Raw genomic sequence first — 27,512 nt, 5'->3', positions numbered from 1 at the left:
GGATGTGGGTGGGCCTGGGTCAGGACCCAGCTCTGAGGCTGGCCGTCTGTGTGACCTTGGGCACACCGCTTAACCTCTCTGAGCCCGGTTTCCTCATCTGTCAGATGGGCAGTGTCCTCCCTGTAAGGTGGGTGGGGCTGAATGGGATGATAGCTGGGATGTCCTGGGGAAGATGGAGGAGTGGGTTGCGAGTGGCGGCCGTCTCTTCCAGGGACCCCACAGGTGGTACAGAGCCAGGCAAGCACCTCCCGCTGCAGCCCATCACAGGCACAAACTCACCACTCCCTTCTGAGGCCCTGCTGGGGCCCTTTCTAGATCTGCCTGAGTGAGTTGGGCCTGGTTGCCTACGGCCCCATGGTCAGAGCCCCGCAGATGAGGGCAGCCAAGGGCCTTGCCTTTTGAACTTGTAGAGGATGAACGCTCCCGCCGCGAAGAGCCCGATGACAAACAGCACCACTACCGCCCAGTAGCCACCGCCGCCGCCCAGCTGCTCGGGAAAGCTTCTGAGGTAGCAACTCACTCAGACGGAAGAAAGGTGTGAACTCAGCAGCGCCTGCCATGGCAAAGCAGCAGAGCTTGTGAGCGGGGGTTTCTTCCATTTGCCATCTCCACACTAAATCACAAGGATTCCAAAAGCAGGGGCCTATGAGATTCATTACAATTGTTTCCTCATAATAAGGTGACCAACCATTGGGTTTTCCTGTGACTCCCAGTTTTAGCACCAAAGTCCCAGGTCTCTGGAAACTCCTTAGTCCCAGGCAAACCTGCCCATCCATGCAGCAAAACAGGTTGTGCATAGTCCTAACAGCTCGTTAGGCAGCATCTCTTGCATCCCAAGTACTTTGCACACGTTGATTTTAATCCTCACACTTGTGCCTGAGGGAGTAATTAATATAATCATAGGACAGGTAACAAAACCGAGGTGAAGAGACATTCGGGAAGATGCCCAATAAGTAATAGAGCTGACATCGGAACCTAGATGGGACTGGCTGGGTAGCCTGTACTTCCTCTGCTACAATGATGGCTTCGAGCTTGTATTCTAAGGAAGATCAAGGTGAGTGGAATAGGCTGACAAGTTGGCAAATGAGGAATAATCAAGCATCAGAAGCCGTGAGACCCAAAACATCTCCTGAGGAACCAGAGTCCTGGTGGTGCAAATAAGGTGCACACCTGCCTCTGACATCATGGCTTTTTCCACTGTGACTCAACTTGCTTAGCACAGCTAAGGATTATCCCATTTGGCTGAATGGAAACCTCCCTTCCCTTTGTAATAGAGGCTAATTCAGCCTGTCTTAATGACTCACCTGCAGTTTTGCACAAGGCAAGAGAACAACTGAAAACATCTGTGGCTATTTTCACTTCACTCCAGTTACGTCTGCAACTGGATTTTGGGAGTTTGCATTTGCCAAGTGGACTTTGTGAGATTCTTTACAAATAATCAAAGAGGACTGTTGTCTCTGAGCCAGCCAGGGGAAGCAACTTCAGGTGGGTGTTTCTATAACTCAACCAGTAGGTCCCGCTTTTACCACCACCCAAGATTGTCAGAACGTTGCTTATCTCTCACTGCAGAACTCAGATAACAAGGTAACATAATCCCCAGGCTGCTTTTCTTAAAGGAAGAACACAGTATTTCTTCAAAGAGGGCAAATTGTCTCCACTAGCATATTTAATCTAGCTAGTTACAGAGACCGTGAACATTCTTAATTCCCCCTTTCAAATATATGCACAAAGTGGACGCACATTTTAAAGAGCCAGATGGATTATTGTTTAATATTCCTAAGAAAGAGGTTCATGGACATCTTCTGGTTTAAAATGACTTCCGGTTTAAAATGACTTCTAGCTACTGTCCATAAAACAGCCTTCCCAATAAATTTTAAAAGTAAATAAATAAAACAAATACTGGAAGGCACACTCCAGAACATTTTGAAAATAAAAATAATGCAGAGGACCTGACCCCAAGAGATACAAAAGTAGTCCATAAAATCGTGTGGCTTTGGCACAAAAGTAGACAAATCAAGGAATAGTTCAGAAATATAATTACCTATATATCTCAATTTGGGGTGTTTTACATATATGAGGAAGGGATGGAATTAAATAATGTTTAAATAATTGGTTGTAGATTTCAAAACAGTTATCTTACATCCTTAATTTAGCCCTCATGTAAATTTTTAAATGAATTAGAGACTTAAAAAATGAAAGCACTAGAAGAAAACAAAAACATTATTAAAATTAGGAACTGAAAAATAACCGATTTCCTCTAAACAGAAAGACTATTTTTTTAAGAAAATATAAGTCTTAAGAAAGACTATTTCCTTTAAACAGAAACCATTTTTTCTAATAGACATATTTGGAAGGCAATATGGAGTTGTGGTTAAGCACCTGAGCTTTGGAGGGGGTAAGACTTGGCTCCATACCTTGATATTGGTACATACCTGCTGCGACCTTGAGCAAATTATTTCACCTCTCCAGTCCCTTGCTGCCTTCCTTATCTGTAAAATAAACCTGTTAATATTTCCTGCTCAATGGGTTGTGTTGCAAATTAAATACAATATTATACGTAAAACATTTGGCACATGGCAAGAAATCAGTTAATATTATGAATTATTAGTATTACTATTTTTATAATAAAAGACAAAGTAAGTCTCAAAAATGTATAAAATGTATAAAACACTAGACAAGTGAAACTAGGTCAAAAAGTAAGAACTGTGTTAAACTTTACTGGTTTAAATTCCTCTTTTTTAAAGGCAAAACACAAAAGAGAGACCTAGGCAGAGAGGATCAATATTCAGCAATTTAAAAAGCCTGCAAAAAACATAATGCAGAATGATTAAAATGAAAAGAATGGAAATTATTTATTAGTTATATATAAACCAAAATAAATAAAAAAAATTTATTCAGATAATATTAGAGAATAAAAATATTAAATTTTATATTGACTAACAGTGTCATTATGTTCCAAGCAACACAGTATCAAAACACAAAGCAAAAGACTATTAGAACTCAAGAATTTGACTAAAGCACAATTGTTAATGGTAACTCATTCTTTCAATCTTTCACATGTTAAGCAAGAAAAAAAATAAGGACACGGAAAATTAAATAGGTAACTAATTAAATGGAAATAATAAATGTATATTTCTTCAGATACATGAATTATACCACATTTTAATGTAATGTGTACAAAAACTTTCCAAATAATAGAGCCAAAGAAAGGCCTAAAACATTTCACCATTGCAGTAACTGTATAGATTGCATAGTTTGATAACAATGGAATAAAAAAAAATTAACAGAAATGTGAACAAAATATTCTTAACCACTTAAAATTTTGTTTTTTTTTTAATTTTATTATTATTATACTTTAAGTTTTAGGGTACATGTGCACACTGTGCAGGTTGGTTACATATGTATACATGTGCCATGCTGGTATGCTGCAGCCATTAACTCATCATTTAGCATTAGGTATATCTCCTAATGCTATCCCTCCCCCCTCTCCCCACCCCACAACAGTCCCCGGTGTGTGATGTTCCCCTTCTTGTGTCCATGTGTTCTCATTGTTCAATTCCCACCTATGAATGAGAACATGCGGTCTTTGGTTTTTTGTCCTTGCGATGGTTTGCTGAGAATGATGGTTTCCAGCTTCATCCATGTCCCTACAAAGGACATGAACTCGTCATTTTTTATGGCTGCATAGTATTCCATGGTGTATATGTGCTACATTTTCTTAATCCAGTCTATCGTTGTTGGACATTTAGGTTGGTTCCAAGTCTTTGCTATTGTGAATAGCGCCGCTATAAACATACGTATGCATGTGTCTTTAGAGCAGCATGATTTATAATCCTTTGGGTATATACCCAGTAATGGGATGGCTGGGTCAAATGGTATTTCTAGTTCTAGATCCCTGAGGAATCGCCACACTGACTTCCACAATGGTTGAACTAGTTTACAGTCTCACCAACAGTGTAAAAGTGTTCCTATTTCTCCACATCCTCTCCAGCACCTGTTGTTTCCTGACTTTTTAATGATCGTCATTCTAACTGGTGTGAGATGGTATCTCATTGTGGTTTTGATTTGCATTTCTCTGATGGCCAGTGATGATGAGCATTTTTTCATGTGTTTTTTTGGCTGCATAAATGTCTTCTTTTGAGAAGTGTCTGTTCATATCCTTCACCCACTTTTTGATGGGTTTTTTTTTTCTTGTAAATTTGTTTGAGATCATTGTAGATTCTGGATATTAGCCCTTTGTCAGATGAGTAGGTTGCAAAAATTTTCTCCCATTCTGTAGGTTGCCTGTTCACTCTGATGGTATTTTCTTTCGCTGTGCAGAAACTCTTCAGTTTAATTAGATCCCATTTGTCAATTTTGGCTTTTGTTGCCATTGCTTTTGGTGTTTTAGACATGAAGTCCTTGCCCATGCCTATGTCCTGAATGGTATTGCCTAGGTTTTCTTCTAGGGTTTTTATGGTTTTAGGTCTACCACTTAAGTCTTTAATCCAGCTTCAATTAATTTTTGTATAAGGTGTAAGGAAGGGATCCAGTTTCAGCTTTCTACATATGGCTAGCCAGTTTTCCCAGAACCATTTATTAAATAGGGAATCCTTTCCCCATTTCTTGTTTTTGTCAGGTTTGTCAAAGATCAGATAGTTGTAGATATGTGGCATTATTTCTGAGGGCTCTATTCTGTTCCATTGGTCTATATCTCTGTTTTGGTACCAGTACCATGCTGTTTTGGTTACTGTAGCCTCGTAGTATAGTTTGAAGTCAGGTAGCGTGATGCCTCCAGCTTTGTTCTTTTGGCTTAGGAGCGACTTGGTGATGTGGGCTCTTTTTTGGTTCCATATGAACTTTAGTTTTTTTCCAATTCTGTGAAGAAAGTCATTGGTAGCTTGATGGGGATGGCATTGAATCTATAAACTACCTTGGGCAGTATGGCCATTTTCACGATATTGATTCTTCCTACCCATGAGCATGGAGTGTTCTTCCATTTGTTTGTATCCTCTTTTATTTCACTGAGCAGTGGTTTGTAGTTCTCCTTGAAGAGGTGCTTCACATCCCTTGTAAGTTGGCTTCTTAGGTATTTTATTCTCTTTGAAGCAATTGTGAACGGGAGTTCACTCGTGATTTGGCTCTCTGTCTGTTACTGGTGTATAAGAACGCTTGTGATTTTTGTACATTTATTTTGTATCCTGAGACTTTGCTGAAGTTGCTTATCAGCTTGAGGAGATTTTGGGCTGAGACGATGGGGTTTTCTAGATATACAATCATGTCATCTGCAAACAGGGACTTCCTCTTTTCCTAATTGAATGCCATTTCCTTCTCCTGCCTGATTGCCCTGGCCAGAACTTCCAGCACTATGTTGAATAGGAGTGGTGAGAGAGGGCATCCCTGTCTTATGCCTGTTTTCAAAGGGAATGCTTCCAGTTTTTGCCCATTCAGTATGATATTGGCTGTGGGTTTGTCATAGACAGCCCTTATTATTTTGAGATACATCCCATCAATACCTAATTTATTGAGAGTTTTTAGCATGAAGTGTTGTTGAATTTTGTCAAAGGCCTTTTCTGCATCTATTGAGATAATCATGTGGTTTTTGTCTTTGGTTCTGTTTATATGCTGGATTACGTTTATTGATTTGCGTACGTTGAACCAGCCTTGCGTCCCAGGGATGAAGCCCACTTGATCATGGTGGATAAGCTTTTTGATGTGCTGTTGGATTCGGTTTGCCAGTATTTTATTGAGGATATCTGCATCAATGTTCATCAAGGATATTGGTCTAAAATTCTCTTTTTTGGTTGTGTCTCTGCCAGGCTTTGGTATTAGGAAGATGCCGGCCTCATAAAATGAGTTAGGGAGGATTCCCTCTTTTTCTATTGATTGGAATAGTTTCAGAAGGAATGGTACTAGCTCCTCTTTGTACCTTTGGTAGAATTCGGCTGTGAATCCATCTGGTCCTGGACTTTTTTTGATTGGTAAGCTATTGATTATTGCCTCAATTTCAGAGCCTGTTATTGGTCTATTCAGAGATTCAACTTCTTCCTGGTTTAGTCTTGGGAAGATGTACGTATCGAGGAATTTATCCATTTCTTCTAGATTTTCTAGTTTATTTGCGTAGAGGTGTTTATAGTATTCTCTGATGGTAGTTTGTATTTCTGTGGGATCGGTGGTGATATCCCCTTTATCATTTTTTATTGCGTCTATTTGATTCTTCTCTCTTTTCTTCTTTATTAGTCTTGCTAGCGGTCTATCAATTTTGTTGATCTTTTCAAAAAACCAGCTCCTGGATTCATTAATCTTTTGAAGGGTTTTTTGTGTCTCTATTTCCTTCAGTTCTGCTCCGATCTTAGTTATTTCTTGCCTTCTGCTAGTTTTTGAATGTGTTTGCTCTTGCTTTTCTAGCTCTTTTAATTGTGATGTTAGGGTGTCAATTTTAGATCTTTCATGCTTTCTCTTGTGGGCATTTAGTGCTATAAATTTCCCTCTACACACTGCTTTGAATGTGTCCCGGAGATTCTGGTATGTTGTCTCTTTGTTCTCGTTGGTTCCAAAGAACATCTTTATTTCTGCCTTCATTTCATTATTTACCCGGTAGTCATTCAGGAGCAGGTTGTTCAGTTTCCACGTAGTTGACCAGTTTTGAGTGAGTGGCTTAATTCTGAGTTCTAGTTTGATTGCACTGTGGTCTGAGAGACAGTTTGTTATAATTTCTGTTCTTTTACATTTGCTGAGGAGTGCTTTACTTCCAACTATGAACCACTTAAAATTTTGAAAGTTCTCCTAAATTTTGAAAGTTCTCCTAAATCCTTAACATTTTGAAAGTTCTCCTAGAGAAAAACATAATTAATATATACATACTATTTGTAAAATAAGGAAAATGAAATCATTGCTTCTAAAACCAATGGAATTTTTTTCCATTCTATGCTCTAGTAATTGCTACATTTCTGTACACTGATGTCTTCATTGAACAATTTTACTGAATTTTCTTATTAATTCTAATAATTAATTTTCTCAGTAATTCTCATTCCATTCTATAGAAGTTTTTAAAAAATATAATTAATTCATTTGTAAATATTGAGGATTTTCTCACTCCCTTTTCAATAGAGTTATCTTTTGTTTTTATTTCTCTATTTAATCCACTGGCTAAAAGTTAAACTATGCTAAATAGTGACAGTGGTAACAGGAATCTTTGTATTATTCTTGGTTTTAATAAAATTGATTCTAGTGTGTTTATTCATTTAGTATGATGTTGTCAATCTTATCATATGTAAAGAAAACTATCTTCTAAAAAGTTCTGGCTGGGCATGGTGGCTCACGCCTGTAATCCCGACACTTTGGGAGGCCAGGGCTGGGTCCAGCCTGGGGGATCACTTGAGTGCAAGAGTTTGAGACCACCCTGGGCAACTTAAGGAAGGAAGACCTCCATCTCTAATTAAATAAGTAAATAAAAATAAATTAATTAAATGTTCTAATTAATGTTTTTTATTTAATCACTGACAGAAGTTAAATTTTAGCAAATGCCATTTTCCAACTAAGGAGATAATCAAGTATACTTTTCCCTTTTGTACTAGTCACAATAATTATTTTGTTGATTTATTTCCTAACTTTACAAGGTTAAACTCTACTTGATCGTGGTAAATTATTTCCATCATATACTGTTACATTTTACTTTCTATTATTTCATTTCCTTCATGCATCTGTGTTCAGAGTAGAATTTTGATGAGGATTATATTGAATCTGTAGATCAATTTGGGGAGACTTGCCACCTTAGCAATATTAACACATCATTTTTTTGCTGGTGAACATCCAAGACAGTCAACTGAGAGCATTATCAACAGGTCCCCAAGTTGGCCTGGTACACTATCGATATATAAATTAGCACCTTTCATGTTTGTCAAAAATACCTATAGAGAAGTAAAACGAATGAAAGCAAGAGCATATATAAAATATGTAGGAATAATTTTAATTTTAAAAGTATAAAATCTATATAAGCAAAATGATAAAAATCTACTATGATAGAGAAAAAGAACACAATTGGAAGGAGCTCTCATACATAAGCAGTAGAGTCAGACCTGAGTTTATGCCTCTAATCAGCAACGTGGATTTTGGAAATTTTCCTCTTGGCCTCATTTTTTAAGTGAATATCATAAAAGAACCTATTCCATAAGGTTATTTTGGAAATTAAATGATATTTATGTTGCACTTTTGAGACATCAGAAGTATTCAATAAACACCAAGTACTATTATGATTATGTTGCTAAAAAGATGTATATTTATCTTGAATTAACAGAAATATTCAATCAAAATCCCAAAATTATTTTGTCCCAAATATCATTTGACATTTCTTTAAGAAACACAATCAAGCAGAATTGCTAAGGAGTCTTTTAAAAAATAAGAGCAATTGGTGAAGAGCAGTTTTTCTTTATTTAAATGCATTATAAAGCATCAGTAATTCAAAAAATATTGTACTTATGACAACTGATAGATTGTTGAATCAGAATAGATAGCTTAAAAACAAACTCTAGTATGTGTAAAGATTTTGTTTATGATATAATGGCATCACAAATCTAAAGGAGAGAAAGAATTATTTGATTAATGATAGCTACACAATTAGCTAACTATGGGAGGAGGACATAATTGTAAATTCTCAGCACTCAGAAGAGAAAATAAATAAATTTCAGCTAGAACATGGAGCTAAATCTGTAAAACAGAAGTACAAAATAAGAAGAAAATATAGTTGTATTATCTTTCTTGTCTGAGATTGTAGACTGACTTGTCAAGTATAAAAGCAATAGATTAAAATTTCATGAAAAAGATTATTTAATTTTTGATATGGTTTGGCTGTGTCCCCACCCAAATATGATTTTGAATTTTAGTTCCCATAATCCCCACATGTCATGGGAAGGACCTGGTGAGAGGTAATTGAATCATGAAGGTGGTTACCCTCATGCTGTTCTTTCCCTCACTTCAATCAGCACTTCTCTATCCTGCTGCCATGTGAAGAAAGACGTGTTTGCTTCCCCTTCTGCCATGATTGTAACTTTCCTGAGGCCTCCCTAGCCATGCTAAACTGTGAGCCAATTAAACCTCTTTCCTTTATAAATCACCCAGTCTCAGGTATGTCTTTATTAGCAGTGTGAGAATGGACTAATGCAATTTTATTTTGTAAAAATTTAAAGCTTGTTTGTAACATCAAAACTAAAAGAAAATTATTAACTCGGAGAATTATCACAAATCTACCAAGCAAATAGTTATCATTGTTATTAAAATAAAAAACATTGCTTTATTGGAAAAAATTATAACTATAAGAGAAAGTAGACAAGGAACATTAAAAAATTATAGAACTGTAAATCATGAATAAATAGACGACAAATGTTCAGTCCCACTGGTAGTCAAAACAATACAATGTCTAACAACAGCCATCTACCAATTCTTAAATGTCAGGTGCAGTCATCTACCTAGGCTCAAACTCCCAGTTTTACAGCCTGAGGAATTCTAATGCAGTCCCCACTACTTCTGCCAACCATATACCTCCCTGTCTCATGGCTCTGTGCTGTCTTTCCACATCTGCACATGCTATCTCATGTGAACCTGGTCACTGACATGGATTGTCTTCCAACCTTGCAGTATCCATTCCCTATTCTTCTACTAGACAACAGTCTATTTCCCTTGGGGAGATCAGCTGTTCTGCTCTCCTATAGCCAAAAAAATAGCTTGTGATCCAGATAGACCATTCGGAATATTGCTCCCAGGGAATGTAGTTGGGGGAAAAAGAAGATAAATAAGTGAGATGATATTAGATGATGAGGTGGTTCACAAAGAATGCAAACAAGATAGCAGGCTAGAACCTACCTACAACTGCTGTAGGTACAGGGCCCAGGTCACAGTAGGGCAGCTTTGGCAAGCTGGGTCACCACTAGCACAAAAATACAGTTGGCACCTCAGTTCCATTGAAGTCAAACAGGACCTAATTTTAAAAGGTTTCATTAAGTGACCAGATCCAGTGTTCATGAAAGCTGATGCTTCTACCTATGATAAACATACTATTTCTGGCCTTCTGTGATTTTTACATTCAGATATTTTTTTAAAAAATGTTTAGGGGGATAGCCTCTTCTTTTCTACCTATATCGTGCAACTGAACTTCATAATTGGTTGCAAGAATTCAAATTGTGGCTAAAACAATCTTTATTTTTGCTGTATGGTTCAGAGAGAAATGAATGATTGTCTATTTTGAGTATTAATCTTCAGTTGTTTCCATGGATACCTGATTCACTTAGAAAGGAAGCAATGAAAAATAAAGGACTCAGAGGCCAGAGAATCTATATTTGGTCCCTCCTGGAAGAAAAACCTGAGGCTTGGGGAGGTGAAACTGTAAACTCTCTAACAATGGGCATGAATTGGTTAAACAATAAAACTCCAGCTGCTGTGTTTGGGAGAGGGAAAAGCATGTTTAATCATTTGTACAGCTGTTGTAGTCACTTCTGAGTTTCTGTTCAAAGGAGGAATCCATTTGCAGATCACACCCCAATGGAAGGGTTGCTTTCCCACTCCTCAGCTCTTATTGTGGAGGAGTGGAAAATAAACACAGTGTTAACTAGAATCAAAAGGAAGAATGGCAGAGGTAGAACCTTCACAGAGACAGAGACGAACCGTACTATCACAAAACAGAGGGAACCCTTGCCTAGAGCAATGCCTTTTCAGAAATGCTTTTCATTGAGTGTCTGTATTTAAAATTGGATTTTTAAACAATAGTATGCAGAAATCAAGATTTTTGTCTGTAATTTCACATTATGTCAATCATCAAAGAAAAGCACATATGCTGGTGGCTAACCCGGGATAAAAGTAATAAGAGACAGACCTGTGAGACTCAGCAGAACCTGAGTGAAAAATGAAGAGAAATTGGGACAAGAAGAAATAAAGACCGTTCTTTTATTCATGCCTGGCCAAAGGACTTCACTGGCTCTATCTAAAAAAAAAAAGAAAACAAAAATTATACCAAAGACCCTTTGTATTTTGTTTATATTTTGCTGTGTAGCATTACACTTGTTAACCATCTTATGTTTTGGGTTGAAAATTTCCTGATGATCAAGGCAAAGAGTGAATCATGAATTGTGATTTTTATATGTTAGAGTGAGAAGGATTCTAATCAATAAAAGAAGCCACTTTGCTGAGAAAATTTTGTATCAATTTAAGTTGAATATGAGTTGGGTTACGTAAATATTCAAATATCATAGTGCTACTGACAATGCTGATATGGAAAATATGGCTGATATATGCAGGAAGGAAGCCCTCCTAAACTGAATTGGAGAGACTTAGCCAGCCAGTCAGAGGTGACCCTGCAGCCCTGAAGACTTGTCAGAGAGGCCTACTTTGCCATATGATAGCAAACCAAAGGGAAACCGTGCTGCCTTCATAAGAGCAATGAGTTGGGAAGAGGCTGCACTCACTTTCCCTTCTCAAGTTCGTTGATCCAGTAAGTCACTCCTTTGCCCAGACAGGAAGTGATATGGTTTGGCTGTGTCCCCACCCAAATTTCGAATTGTAGCTCCCATAATTCCTACTTGTCACAGGAGGGATCTGGTGGGAGGTGATTGACTCATAAGGGTTTTTCCCATGCTGTTCTCATGATAATGAATAACTCTCAGGAAATCTGATGCTTTTATAAATGAGAGTGCCCCTGTGCTAGCTCTCTCTTGCCTGCTGCCTTGTAAGACATGACTTTGCTTCTCCTTTGCCTTCCACCATGATTGTGAGGCCTCCCCAGCCATGTGGAACTGTGAGTCCATTAAACCTCTTTCCTTTGTAAATTACCCAGTCTTGGGTATGTCTTTATTAGCAGCATGAGAACAGACTAATCCAGGAGGGTAGAGTGCGGTCAGGAGCACTATCTTGGTGGATTCTATTACCCACCCCCTACCAACACTAGGGCCCAAAAATAAAAACAAATCAGCTCCCAGGAAAACCAACTTTCTTTGAACTGAGACTTGAATTTCCAATACCATGATGTATTTCAAGGCAACATACTCCTTCTGTGTCCTCTAAGGCCAAAGCCCTCATATTGACAACAACAACAAAAAATGATTGTTGAGATTCATTCATCGGAGCTGAATCGTTGCTCCCAGCAGGAGAGGGAACCTGTCTCTTAATACAGGGCTCTGTTAATTACAAAGGAATCAGTAATTAATGGTGAAATTTCAGAGCCTGTGGTATCGGGGATGAATGGAGAATAGGAGCAGCCAGAAAGCCTGGAAAGCATGTGTATTTTGTAAAGGGAGTTCACCTATAAGTATAATTCTCCAGACTTGGGATATGAGAATAAGGACTTAACTAACATTGAGTATTGAGTGCATGCTCTTTTCCAGGCTCCACTGTAATAGCTCTTGTCCTCTTCTTATAAGAGTCACCTAAGATGCTGACCCAGGAAAGTAGCCCTTTGACAGCATCACAGCATGAGACACAGGTAACAGCATAGAGTTTAACTCTCTCGAACCCTAATATTTTTTGCAATAGATGTCATGCAGGTTTCCAGAAAAGTTTTGAGAAAAAATATGTGTTGAACCCTTTAAAAGTTTGCATTCTTTCCAGTATTCCCTTCACCTGCAGATACATTCCCAACTAAAAACAAGTAAGCATGAAAAGTGCTCGTAAGCCAAGTTATCTGTCCAGAAGATGGTGACTATACTTCAAGTCTCTCAGCAATTCATTTCAAAAATTATTTTTAGAACTCCTACTACGTGCAAGACCTTAAGAAAAAAAATAGGTCTTGCCTTCCAGAAGCACTCAATCTACTGAGAGTTTCAAAGCCATCCATAAGTCACCTCCTCACTTCCCAAGCAGAACACAGATTAAAGGCTATGATATTAAAGAACACAGAATGTGTGCTATGGAAACACAGAGAGAAAGAGATAGTTCTTCTGGCTGGAAAGGAGATGAGTTTTACACTAACTCTTGATATAAGATGAAGAATTGAATAGAATTAAATTTGTGGTTTATCTCGTCCCTTAGAGCAAAATTCTTGGCTAGTTAAGGGGAGGGTTAGTACAGAAATAGAGCTGTTACATTTCAGAGAGCATGCCACATTATTTTCTATACTGGGCTATCTAATTCTGTTCAGAACTTCCATTTACAGGGGTCAGTGAGGGGCCCGAGCTATCCATTGTTTTTTTCTGACTTCTGTATGGTGACTGCCCCTGGATGCTTCATTACATGTTTCAGTCACGTCTAACGTGTGGGCTGGAGATATGGTGAGAAGCCTGGATCAGTTTCCTTAGACCAAGGACTTATCTCCTAACGCCACTAACCTACAAACTCTGAGCTGGTCAATTAGAGTAAAACTGCTCAGGGATCCAAAGTCATGCACAGATGACCTTTGGAATTGGAGGCTTCTTGCAAAGATGTCTGGGTAGCATAGAAAGCCCCCCCTTTCTGTGGCTAACTTCTATACATCGCTCAATTCTTGGTTTATACCACACTTCCTCTAGAAGCTTCCCTAACACCCTTACACCAGGCTAGTGACCCCTTCTCTGTGCTTCCATATTACCATGTACTTATCTCCATCACAGAACTTACATACTACCTTGTAGTTGTGTTTTTACTATCTTCCTTTCCCAATGGTAGCGAGTATGTTCCATGATAGCAAAGACTGTTTTGTGGATAGCTGTATCCCCAGACTCCAGTAAAGTGATTGCCCCATATTAGGCATCTTCATAAACACTTGAATGAAAGAACAAACCAACTATACCATTGAGTTGCAGCTCTTTTGACACTGGAGTACACAGCAGGTCAACAGAAAAATCAAAGAAATAACTCATCATTGCTACAGAAAGACATCTGGAATGAGGTACCTTCTCTTTATTCATCATAAATTTATATTTCTGCTAAGATAGGAATTGGATGGTTGACATTGCCACCACTCAGCATGGAGCACCTCTGTTAGCTAGAGTTCACTCCAGGCCACCCAGCAGGTGGCTGGCCATCCCACAGCCACTCTTCAGGGTCAGTCACCTTTGGCTCCTATGCTGATGCATTGTCCACAGCCGAAGCACAGGCAATAGGCCTGACTGCATCTCCATATCACTAGTCTTAGCACCTGATTCCAAAGCAAAGTGTCTAACAGTGCAAGGTCTAGTGAATGTCAAGCCTGTACAGACTCCATTGTGAGCTCTTCCTAGAAGTAGCCTCCAACCAGCTATGTAGCCACAGGGCACAAAGTAAAACACAAACAGAAGTTTGAAAGTCCCAGGACATTAGGGGCTGCAGTGATTTTGTAAACTGTAAGTTCTGAAGTTGGAAAAGTTCCTTAAGTGGGCTCCAATGGAGATGGCTGGATGGAGTGAACAGCCAAGAGAAGGGCTCTTGCAAGATTCAAGAACTAAAGTCAGATGGGAATTCATCAGTGTATCCGCACCAACTTTCTCCTGTAAACAGTTGCATACCCATTGTTTCTTCCCTAGAGAAGGGCTTGGCCTGGAATACATTGCAATCCAGGCTGAAATTTTTTAAAGAGTTTTAAAATGCCAGTAATAATTCCATATTAGATTTTCACAAGCATACTTAAAGGTTCTTCCTTATCAAACTTTAAAGACTGGCATTAGCATTTTAATTTCTGAAAGATTTATTACATGATCTTATTCTTTCCTTATCACTAAACAAACATCAACATTTAGAAATGGAAAGAGTATACTTTTGATATTCACCTCCTTTTCATATCAACAACAACAAAAAACTCAACAAAGAGTAATTTTTCCTGAGCAGTTTCAAGATCCCACCCCCCACCCCCCCAACCACCCGCATCTGAAAGTCCTGACTTGCCTCCAAGGTACTCTGGAGAGGCTGTCAATGGGATGCCTTATTTGGGTCTAAACAAACTCGGCTTTTGACCCAGGCAAACCCCACCTTTGATTATAAACAATGCTGGCACTCTCAGACCAGTATTTGCAGACACATGGGGGCAAGCAAAGGAAAAAGCTGCCAGTGATGGACTGAGGGCATTGGATAAGGGCATGCTTACTGGAAAGAATATCCAAGAACTCACCCCAGGCCTCTCCTCCTCCAGGAAGTCTTCCTAGACTACAGCCCACAGTGCTCTCTCCCCAGGGAACTTCAATTTTTTTATTACCCACATATCAAATGCTCATAGAAACATAGAAGTCAGAGCTGGATGAGATCTTGAGACATCTAGACCATGGTCCCCAGATCATTACCAACAAGAAACGGAACCTACAGATTACTTTCTTTAGACTGTATAATTTTTAAGAAAATATTTAGTTATCAGTTAGAACTAGGAAAATTTCACATTAAAAAGCAATCTAGAATTCCGGCTTTCTTGAGAAATAAGTAGTTTTTGCAATGCCAGTCATGCTGGTTATTAAACCACTGACTCTTAATGCCAAGCCCACCCTTTCTTACACTGGTCGTGAGGCAGATGCTGGAACTCTGCAAACATTTCTCTTTTGCCATCTGATTCCCTGTTGGGTTCTGTTAATAGGAAGCATTGCAGAGACAGTCTGAAATGTAGAGGAGAAAGAAAGGACACATACCTTCCTGTGTCTTTCCTCTTCATCACTGTCACCCAGGCAAGTTCTTTACCCTGATAGAGTAGTGATTCCCATTTGTGGTTTTTCCACACGCCCCCAAATTAGCACAGTTACTCCCCGTCACTGAGATTCAAGCACCAGCCATCCCACACAATTCCTTGGAGGTCTGGGTTTCTGCAACATGGGCCTCTGCTCCAGGCATTTAAGTTAGTGCTGTCCAACAGAAGTATAATGAGAGCTACAAATGGAAGTCACCTACGTAATTTTAAGTTTTCTAGTAGCCATTTTTCAAAAGGCACAAAGAAACAGAGGAAATTAATTTTAACCATAAATTTTACTTAATTCAACTCATCCAAAATATTATTCCAACATGTAATTAATATTTAAAACTTTTAATGAAATATTTTACATTGCTTTTTTACACACTAGGACTTTGAAACCAGTGTGCATTTCACACTTACAGCAGCACTTCCCTATTCAGGCTGGCTGCTTTTCAGGTTCTCAGTGGCCACGTGGGGCTGGTGGCCTCTGTATTGGAATTGGCAGCACTAGGTTCTGAGAACCACATTCTCTCTTTCTTGTTGCTCCAGCCACTAGCAGTGTAGCAGCATACTGCAGTAGCAGCTGGGTGTTATCTTAGTGTGCTGCTTAAGCCTTTCAGTCCATCAACCTGTGTAACTATTCCTTGTAATAATTCTCCACTTTGAAATGACTGATGTTTCAGTTTTCCCAATAGATCCTGATCAATACAGTTTGTACTAATAATTGCTGAATAGTAAGTGGCTCCTCTGATGTGTCCAGAGCTCACCCTTTAACACCAGATTCCATGACTCCTCAGTTCTGAGGCTAGAGAGCAAATGGGTTGTTATTTGCCACTCGGCTTCTGGTAGAATTATGAAGAAAGTGATTATCCCAATATCCTTGCTTTGAAACATTGAAAAAGTTAAAAAAGAACTGATTGTGTGTCAAAAATAATGTAAGTGGCCATATTGTTTTTGTAAGAAGTCAATACTATTCCTATAGTTTAATCTTCACCCAATCACATTGTCTCCCTGGCTCTCTCTGGACACTTGGGCCACAGAGATTGCCCTCGTTCCAAACTGTTCTGGTTATGAGCTCTCAAAGGATGGGATTCTCATCCCAGGGACGAACACTAAGTCCTCAACACTAAGTCCTCCTGACTCAGACCTCACTGGTAAAACAGAGCTGTTGTTGGCCATGTCCTAGGCAAGGCTAAGAATAGGTAATAGTAACCATGATTGTGATTTAGACTTCACAAAATACCTTTGTGTACATAATTTCATTAGCTGGATATATGCATGGTGCATTCCTGTGTGCAACCCGAAATGCAGACAACCTTGCTGCCCACTTCATACCCCCGTCTGCCACACTCCCTGCCTTTGCAAAACAAACTGCCCTGAGCAGTGGTTTGGAGTAAGGACACTGAGAACACAACACCTGGGCTGGAATTCAAATCTACCATCTCTAGCTGTGGGGCAAGATCCTTAACTTCCTTTCTTTGCCTCCATATCCATATTCAAAAAATGGGACAATAAAGGCGTTGACCTTATTGGGTTGGTGTGATGATTAAGTGTGTTAATGCATGATCATATGTGTTAATTTACTGTGTGCTTAGTATACAGTAAATTCTCAATAAACATTCAGTGATATCATTGTCATCATCATCATCACCACTCTCTGGCCTGACTATGCCAGCAGAAGAGGATAGAGATTAAGAGCTTAAATGTGAATTTTTAAATTCAAAGTAATATCCAAATCTTGGCTCCTCCACTTCCCAGCTGTATTACCTTAGGCAAATTACTTAACCTCTCTAAATCTCAGTTTCCTCATCTATAAAATCACAATATATGCCTCAAAGAGGATTTTTGGAGGATTAAATGAGGTACTATATGAGTGTAGTATTGGGCACAGGAGAAAGGCTAAAAAGAATGCCTGTTGTTGTCATCAACATAATCACCACCATCATCATAATCACCATCATCTTTCCTCATGGTAAAATACAAGTATGGGAAAATGTTTCATCTGTTTAGTTTCACTGCATTTGAGGGCTGGGAAACCTACACAAATTAGTATGACATTCCCACTAAATCATGAACCATTGCCCAGATTACTCCACCGTCTTCATAAGTAAATTAAGATATTGGAACTAAAATTCTAAAGCTCTTTCTAGCTTTAAAATGTTTTATTCTCTAAGCCTTTAAACATTCCCATGAATTAGTTTACTAGGTAAGTTTCAGATATACAAAGAGCCTCTAATGGGGCAGAATACAGGAAGAATAAGTTTGGGTGATAGGAAAAAGGAAGAAGGAATGATCAAAATATGAATGGATGCATGGAAGGACAGAGATAGATAGAGAGATAGATAGATAGATAGATAGATAGATAGATAGATAGATAGATACATGAATGATAGATACATACATACATACATATATACATACATACATGGATAGATACATAGCTAAATGGCTAAATTAGCAGGTTCAAGTTTCATCTGGAAGAGCAGAATCCTGGGAAGAAGGTTCCATAATGGGAAAAACAGAAACTACAAATTTATTGGGCACCTTACCCCACAGGTCAATTAGAACTTGCTATTTTATGTAATTATTTTTCCTATCTTACAGTTGAATCCAGAGATTAAGTACCCAAAGCCACAGCACTTGTAAGCAGCAGAACCTGGACATGAACCAAGAAATATTGAACTTCAAAGCTGAAGTTCTATTTCTGAACAGCTGAGTCTGCCAGTTCTACATGAACCTGGCTGGAAAGGCAGCCACAAACCTGAATCCTTAATTAGAAAAGCAAAGATGAAATAAGAAATGGTGCTCAGTTAATTTCATAGGAAGCTCTCTCCCCTTCCAAGTGTGGGTGAAATGAACTGAAATGAAACTGTCATCTTGAAAATAAAATCTCCGCCTTGCAGCCAGCTGAGTCTACGTGCAATATACTTGTGATTGGCCCTTTGGAAATTTAAGCTGGGTCAGGCAGTGCTGACCTCCTTAACCAATTTTAAATCTAGGCAATATTTAAAACATTTCACTCTCAAGAAACAATCTTCCTCATAAAGCAATTAAAGAAACTGAACAAGAACTAGGACCCCTTCTCTAGGAATAAAAGATAAAATTGCTTGTCCTACATTTTCACTGCTTGTTTACTCAAGGTTTTTCCCACAACAAACAGAGTTCACACTACAGAGAATTCTCTAGCATCCAAGTTAATCAACTGCTTTGCTCCACAGAAACCTTTTCTGCTCAAGCTAATCCTCTCATCAGCTAGACAAATAATATCTCAGACCTTTCTAAAAGTGGTCCAATTGGCTTTATTGTTATAAGCTTGTTACTTTGATTACCACCATTGTACATTTTGATACTCAGACCTCAGCAACAGCCCACTCGGCTAAGGTCAGGCCTAAAGTCAGAAAACCTGGGGGAAGGAAAGTTTCTGTGAAATTCCAAATGGCTGGCCCAGAACATCCAACAGTATCAGAAACTAGGCAGAGAGAGGCCAGTTGAGGTTATTATAGTTTCATGGTGATTGAGACAAAAGCAAGAAAGTGGCTGCCCAGTCACCAGCTGGTGGCAATGTCCATGACAGAATCAGGATCCAGTGCCCCTCTTTCACATTCTACTTCTTCAGGCTGTTGTGTTCTGTTCCATCAATGCACCAGCACACATGATGCGCAATTCTCCACCCTCCCACAGTGCCTTGTTTTCCAACCCATGCCGATGCATGCCATGTGATATTCACAACTCTGAGAGATGGGCATTGCTGTGGGTTCAATGGTGTCCTCCAAAAAGCTGTTCCATTTCTAATCCCCAGTACCTGTGAATGTGACCTTATTTTGAAATAGAGCACTCACAACACTTCTGACACAAAATCTGTGTGATTTTCACACTAAGACATTCGCTAATTCTATGAAGACACCTGGGTGCCCTCTAATTTAATTCCACTCTGACACCAACTACCCAGAGTCAGCCCAGACCTCACAGATTAAGGGCTCTGTCCCGCAAGACTGCTCCTCACTTTAGACACTAATTGCAAATAGTGGACTCCCAGTTTACCCACACTTCTATATGACTTGGCTGCAAATCAGGGGCTCCCAGGATCCCTCCACCTCAGGTATAATAATTCGCCATAACAACTCACGAAATTCAGAGAAATACTTTGCTTACTTTTGAGAGGTGACAGCGTGCTGGCAGTCCTCACAGCCCTCGCTCGCTCTCAGCGCCTCCTCTGCCTGGGCTCCCACTTTGGCGGCACTTGAGGAGCCCTTCAGCCCACTGCTGCACTGTGGGAGCCCCTTTCTTGGCTGGCCAAGGCCAGAGCCGGCTCTCTCAGCTTGCAGGGCGGTGTGGAGGGAGAGGCGCGAGCGGGAACCAGGGCTGCGCGTGGCGCTTGCAGGCCAGCTGGAGTTCCGGGTGGGCGTGGGCTTGGCGGTCCCCACACTCGGAGCAGCCGGCCGGCCCTCCTGGCCCCAGGCAATGAGGGGCTTAGCACCCGGGCCAGCGGTTGTGGAGGGTGTACTGGGTCTCCCAGCAGTGCCGGCCCACCGGCGCTGTGCTCGATTTCTCACCGGGTCTCAGCTGCCTTCCCACGGGGCAGGGCTCGGGACCTGCAGCCACCATGCCTGAGCCTCCCACCCACTCCATGGGCTCCTGTGCGGCCCCAGCCTCCCCGACGAGCGCCACCCCCTGCTCCACGGAGCCCAGTCCCATCTACCACCCAAGGGCTGAGGAGTGCGGGCGCACGGCTCGGGACTGGCAGGCAGCTCCACCTGCAGCCACGGTGCGGGATCCACTGGGTGAATGAAGCCAGCTGGGCTCCTGAGTCTGGTGGGGAGGTGGAGAACCTTTATGTCTAGCTCAGGGATTGTAAATACACCAATCAGCACTCTGTATCTAGCTCAAGGTTTGTAAACACACCAATCAGCACCCTGTGTCTAGCTCAAGGTTTGTGAATTCACCAATCAACACTGTATCTAGCTACTCTGGTGGGGCCTTGGAGAACCTTTATGTCTAGCTCAGGGATTGTAAATACACCAATCGGCACTCTGTATCTAGCTCAAGGTTTGTAAACACACCAATCAGCACCCTGTGTCTAGCTCAGGTTTTATGAATGCACCAATCAACATTCTGTATCTAGCTACTCTAGTGGGGCCTTGGGGAACCTTTGTGTCCACACTCTGTATCTAGTTAATCTAGTGGGGACGTGGAGAACCTTTGTGTCTAGCTCAGGGATTGTAAACCCACCAATCAGCACCCTGTCAAAACAGACCACTCGGCTCTACCAATCAGCAGAATCTGGGTGGAGCCAGATAAGAGAATAAAAGCAGGCTACCGGAGCCAGCAGTGGCAACCCGCTCGGGTCCCCTTCCACACTGTGGAAGCTTTGTTCTTTCACTCTTTGCAATAAATTTTGCTGCTGCTCACTCTTTGGGTCCACACTGCTTTTACGAGCTGTAACAGTCACCGCACAAGTCTGCAGCTTCACTCCTGAAGCCAGCGAGACCACGAGCCCACGGGGAGGTATGCCTTAAGAGCTGTAACACTCACCTTGAACGTCTGCAGCTTCACTCCTGAAGCCAGCGAGACCACGAACCCACCAGAAGGAAGAAACTCCGAACATCAGAAGGAACAAACTCCCGACGCGCCACCTTAAGAGAGCTGTAACACTCACTGCGAGGGTCCGCGGCTTCATTCTTGAAGTCAGCGAGACCAAGAACCCACCAATTCCGGACACACTATTACTGGTCTATTATGAAGGAAATCATAAAGAATACAAATTAGTGGTCAGATGAAAAAGTACATAGGGCAGGGTTCTGAGGGGTTCCAAACACAGGGGCGCTTCTGTCCCTGTGGAGTTTTGGGTGAGCCACCCGCTGGCACAGAGATGTGTTTACCAACCCAGAAGCTCATTGAACCCCATCCTCTAGGGCTGTTAACTTTAAAAATAACAAAATTTATATATTTGGAAAAGGAAACTTTATTTATTGTAAATAGTTATAGCCTGTAAGGTGGCCATCCCGCAGGCTGGGAAGTGTGCTTCCAGCAAAAGTCAGAGACAGGCATTGAAGGAGAAGGTTGAGGTTGGAGCTTTAGCTGAAAAGGTGCTAAACACACACACATACTCAGTGGGTTACAGGAGGAGCTGTGACTATTCATGAAGGTGGTCCTGAGGTATGAGTATTGAACAAACATGCATGTTACATACAAACCGTGTTCACTTTGAAGTGGAGACTTAACATGTAAATGTACTGCAATTAGGCCCTATAAGTTAAGAGGTGTTTTCAGGAAGTGACGGCACTTCAGTTCTCAGCCTCTACATATTGGCCACAGCCAGGTCTTGGCCAGTGGTCTTCTTACCAGGAGAAAGTGATTGAAATCAGTCTCTTGTCTAATCAAAGCTGTAGTTATGGCTTGTGGAACAGGGGAGTCAGTCAGCTTCTCGTGGTGAGCTACAAATTGTTTTAATATTGCTTATCTTGAAGCCAGTGTTTGTTTCACTACTAGAGAAAAAGAAAACCTTGTGCCAATTAGAATATAGTTTATTCCTTAAGTATAGAGGTGCACGACTTTTTTTTCTTTGAGACAAGGTCTCCCTCTGACACCCACCCTGCAGTGTGGTGGCACAATCATGACTCTGCAGCCACAGCCTCCTGGGCTCAAGTGATCCTCCTGCCTCAGCCTCCTGAGTGGGTGGGACCCCAAGCACACACCACCACATCTGGCTCATATTTTTTTTGTATTTTTTGTAGAGGTGAGGTTTTGCCATATTGCCCAGGCTGGTCTAGAACTCCTGGGCTTAGGTGATCCACCCACTTGGACTCCCAAAGTGCTGGGATTACAGGCATGAGCCACTGCTCTGGGTCATGACTTAACCCTTGCCTGGCGTGACCATAGGTCCTATTTATGATTTGGTATCTTAGTGTCACAGAGTTTGTTCTACTGGTCTTATGATCTCTATTTTAACATTAACGCTGGTCAGTTGTGCCTAACCTGCAAAACAAGGAACTGTAACAAGGCGTGTCTGACCTCCTAATCCCGTCATGGCCAGGAACTCAGTTTTTAAGGTTTCTCTGGGGTCCCATTGGCCAAGAGGGGGTCTGTTTAGTTGGTGGAGGGGCTTAGGATTTGATTTTCAGTTTACAGCTCCAAGACCAAATATAACAAAGATGCTCCTATCACTGCTATCACTCAGGAAATTACAAGAATTTTAGGAGCTCTGTGTCAAAAAACAAGGGCAGGGATCAAATCTGTATTTCTTGTTATGTCACAGATCCTTTGAGGATGATTGCATTACAGTGAGGTCATTAGGGTGGGTCCTAATTCAACAAGGCTGCATGCTTATGAAAAGGAGTTTGGGCACAGAGCCAGGCACATACAGAGGAAAGATGATGTGAAGACAGAGCCAAGGAATGCATGCAGCTACCAGAAGCTCGGAGAGGCCTGGAACAGATCCCGCCTCAGAGCCCTCAGAAGGATCCAATCCTGCTTTGGAACCAATATCTTGATTTTGGACTTCTGGCTTCTGGAACTGTGGGACAATACACTTCTTCTATTTAAGCCACCCAGATGGTGGTACTTTGTTATGAAAGCCCTAGGAAACTAATATACGGATCTATGGCGTTTTTCAGTTGAACAAACTGAAGTCTAGACCTTCTGTGATTTTCCCAGCTTGTAGTTAACGTAATTAGGTCCAGAAATAATAAGATCTTCTGGCTCCCATATGAGTTTCATGATAATGGGAAAAGAACTAAAAATAGTCCAGGTGATTGGATGGGGCCCTAAATCTAAGACACCCTGGTTTCCAAATTGTTTCACTCCATTGTCTGCCAAAAGACAAACAAACAAAGATAAAACTTGTCTGCTCTTCAAGCATCTTTGGGTTGTGGCCCTTGCCAGCCTTCCCAGAATTACCTCCTGGCCTCCCAGACTTGAATGCTATACTCTAGCCCAGGGTTTGCCAGAACATTTGTATCAGGTAAGATTGTATTACGCTGCATGTAACAAACACTCGTCTATAATGGCTCAACTGCAAGCAGGGCTACAGTACCTGCAAAATGAAGGCAACAGGGACCAGGCTTCGTCTAGCTTTCTGCTCTTCCACTCAGCATATTCCTTTCATTCTCACAGAGGTGGCTGCCACGCTTCCAAGGACTGAATCCGTCCTCCAGAAAAGAAGAAAAGGGAGAAAGGGATACGATGATGAAAATGCAAAAGGCACCTGCCAACTAAATCTTATTTCATAAGAAAAATAACAGCCTTCCCCAAAGTACCATCCAGTAAACTTAGATTTTATTGGCCAGAATTTGGTCAAACAGAAAACTCAAGGGATGTCTGCAAAGGAGTTTGGAGAGGTGAGCATTTTTAAATTGGGCACAGTGCTTCCTCAAACAAAATGTATTTCTATTAGTATAAAGCAGGGAAGAAGAAATATTTCATAGTCTACTAGCAGAGTCAGAGACAACACAGGGGACATAAAATTGGTGGCACACAGAAAACTATTTTTTACACTTATAATAGTTAAGAATGTATTTTAATATGTATTCAAAAAATGATTAAGGTATCAGGCTTGAGATTTTACAAATATTTTTGTCTAGAATGATATTAAGGTTGGGAGCAGAGCAAGAAGGTAAATTGATTTCAATAAGATGATAAGTACAATTCTATTGCTGGTTTGAAAAGATGACACAAGATACTGAAATCACTACAATTTGGGATATGCTGGGATTAACCCATTGTATTTCTGAAAACATGTTTGACCACTTTAATTCTCTGTGCCTTTGCATATGCATATGTCATCCTGAAATTACCTTCCCTGGGCTTTTCTTCCTGGACAAATCCTAAATGCCTGCAAAACTCTTCCTAAAGGTCACTTCGTTTGTGATGCATTCCTAAAGTTCTCCAGTTAATTATCAACTCCTCTAAGTTTCCTCCAGCATTTGGTATATATACCTGTATCTGCCTTTATCTCCTTGTATAAGTCAGCATTGTCTATAATAATGCTTTATCACAAACAATCTCCAGAGCTTAAAGGCGTACAAATACAAATAACTACTTCTCACTCATGTTGTACCTGTGGATTTGATGCTATAGCCCTGCCAGACTGTAGTTGAGTTTGGGGTCTCACCCACAACTTTTCTCAATTTAAGTGTCAAGGCTGAAGGAGAGTCTTTACTTTCCACCTGCAATCATAAATGTGAAGTTCTCATGGTAGAGGGCAGAAATCTGAGAGAAAATTTGAAATACCTCTTAAAACCTTTGCTTGGAGCTACCAAACCATCTTTTTCATCCACAATGGCATAGACTAAAGCAGGTTACATCACCAAGTCTAAAGTCAAGCAGCCTCCCTCTTTGTGGGGTGTGAGAGTAGATATGTGCTGGATAATAATACAAACCTCCCTACTCCCAGTGTTATAATTATTTATACCCCTGTCTCATCACTAGACCGTGCTCTTCCATGGCAGAGACTGGGTCTAGTGGACATCTGTCATGGCTTTCAAAGAGTCTTACCCCAAGTTAAAATCCTAAAACTCACTTTACCAGGTTCCCTTGCAGCTAGAATAGCTAGGCATGTGGCCTGTTCTCCCCCAGTCAGATGAACTTGTGGGAGCCTTATGTTCAGATATTGTGTCCCAAAGCAGGGAACCATGCTGAATCCATTTCCAACAAGATGGATGTCTGACTTTCAGCAATGGCTGCAGGCCAGGGAGCTTCTTTCCAGTGGTTGCTGCAGAAGGTTCATTAGAACAATCCTGCAGTAGAAACTGGCACTATGGTTACCACTATTGGCCAGTAGCTGTCCCACCAGAGATTCTATCAGCTAGCAAATATCTCTTGAAAAATTCATTTTCTGCCTAAATTAGCTACAATAGATTCTGCTGTTTGCAACTATGAGCCTGACTGATACACTAGGTCTTACCACAATGCCCAGTACAGAGTAGGTGCTATAGGTTTGCTGGAAGAAAGTAATTAATATGATTGAAAATCACTAACTTATTCAAGCACTTACTGTACACCAGATGCCATTCTAAAATATATCTTAATTTTTTATTCAGTCTTCACCACAACCCTTTGAGGTAGATGCTATTTTTGTTCCCATTGTACAGATCAAGACACTGCAACATAGAGAGGTTAAGAATGAATAATGATCAAATCATGAAATGCTGATCAATAGTTCTTCTAAGAGACATTATTTCTTTAGCACTGCTTGAATAAAAAATGTGGTCCCCACAACTTCTCAGATACCTGACCTAGCCAAGACCACCAGTCCTGAAGGGCTACATGGAATCTCATGGCATTTTTTTTGTCAACCCATTTAGGAAACATTTAGCAAACACTCAATTTGATTCAATCACTTAACACTTATTATATTCTCCTCCAGTTCTCATTTCATCACATAAAATTATATTCTCCTTGAATGATCTCTGGGGGATTGAAAGACTAAAAAAGCTTTTAAGAACATTGTTTCAGTAGTTCCACCAGCCTCTTTAGGAAAATGGCTCTGAGATAACTCAGGTGTTATTTTTAAATTGTTGCTTAGTGAATTAACTCTTCAGCACCTTTCAAAGATAGGAAGTATTATCAATTCCATTTTGCTAATCTTCTGTTCCAAGATCAAATACCCAGAATACAGGTGGGGTGAATTCTGAAATACGCTGGAAGATTATAATTTAGAGAAAGTTTTCTGTTGCATCTTTTAAAATTATTTCAGCTGATTTTATTGATGTAGGGTAGATGTCAGCAGAGAACGAAAATGAGATACAAAGAAGTTTACAATCTGGATGATTTGTATTGACAGACTTTTTTGTGCAAGGCTGTTTCTCCCCAAAAGGCATTTACATGAAGAAAACTGACTCCCATGGACTGCCAGCCCCTTCTTCTCTTCTGTGTGCCCTAGTTTTGAGTCTGCTCCTTGCTATTTTTTATTCATTAGGAAGGAAGAAAGCTAACAATGGTAAGGGCCAAGTGAGTGTCCACACTGAGTGGTATTGAGTAGGAAACATAATCTCAATTTTCACAATGACCATTATGGACCCAATTGAAAGGGGATGAAGCTGAGGATCATAGTCATTAAATGACTAGGGCTAGTGAAAAGCAGATTTGAGATTTGAACTTCTTATTAGACCATGTGGTTCTGAGCCCAGACATATCAATGCAACTGAAAGACATCTGCACTTAGAAACTGAAGGATGAAAATTCTTGTAAGCACAAAGAGATAAAGTAAAAGGTGGGATCAGATGCAAAGGGGTCTCCTCTGAGCATATCGGCCTACAGGTAGGGCATAGGCAACTTCCTACTTAGGCTGCATGTAAGACCAGCTCTACATGCTTTGTGAACTACTGTGAGGTGCTCTTTTGAGGTTAGAGTGTTTCATTCAAGAAAATAATTCATCCAGAGACTGACAAAATCTGAAACCAAATCAACTTCAGTGCCTGTTGCAGGATCCCTTCAAGCTCCCACATAAATGGCATTTCCTTCAAGTCTTCTACCTAATAAAGATAAAATGTAACAATGGTGTACGGAATGGGTCCAGTTTCAATTTTCTGCATATGGCTAGCCAGTTCTCCCAGCACCATTGATTAAATACAGAATCCTTTCCTCATTGCTTGTTTTTTGTCAGGTTTGTAGAAGATCAGATGGTTGTAGGTGTGTCGTCTTATTTATTAGCTCTCAATTCTGTTCCATTGGTCTATGTATCTGTTCTTGTATCAGCATCATGCTGTTTTGGTTATCCTAGACCTGTAGTATAGTTTGAAGTTAAGTAGCGTGATGCCTCCAGCTTTGTTCTTTTTGCTGAGGATTGTCTTGGCTATATGAGCTCTTTTTTGGTTTCATATGAACTTTAAAATACTCTTTTTCTAATACTGTGAAGAATGTCAATGGGAATAGCATTGAATCTATAAATTATTTTGGGCATTATGGCCGTTTTCACAGTATTGATTCTTCCTATTTATGAGCAAGGAATGTT

The 27,512-nt window shown here is 40.4% G+C and overlaps 1 long non-coding RNA gene across 1 annotated transcript; it reads right to left on the bottom strand.

Moving 5' to 3' along the window:
• Positions 1-426: 426 nt before the first annotated feature.
• LOC134732723 (uncharacterized) lies at positions 427-21,156 on the bottom strand. The gene is made up of 3 exons (XR_010116182.1): positions 21,095-21,156; positions 2,433-2,489; positions 427-553 (listed from the first exon to the last, which is right to left on the bottom strand). It is a non-coding gene; the product is annotated as an uncharacterized lncRNA (long non-coding RNA).
• Positions 21,157-27,512: the final 6,356 nt, after the last annotated feature.

Source organism: Symphalangus syndactylus, chromosome 16, assembly GCF_028878055.3.
Source record: "Symphalangus syndactylus isolate Jambi chromosome 16, NHGRI_mSymSyn1-v2.1_pri, whole genome shotgun sequence".
NCBI lineage: Eukaryota > Metazoa > Chordata > Mammalia > Primates > Hylobatidae > Symphalangus > Symphalangus syndactylus.
This window is presented reverse-complemented; position numbering and strand designations above follow the sequence as displayed.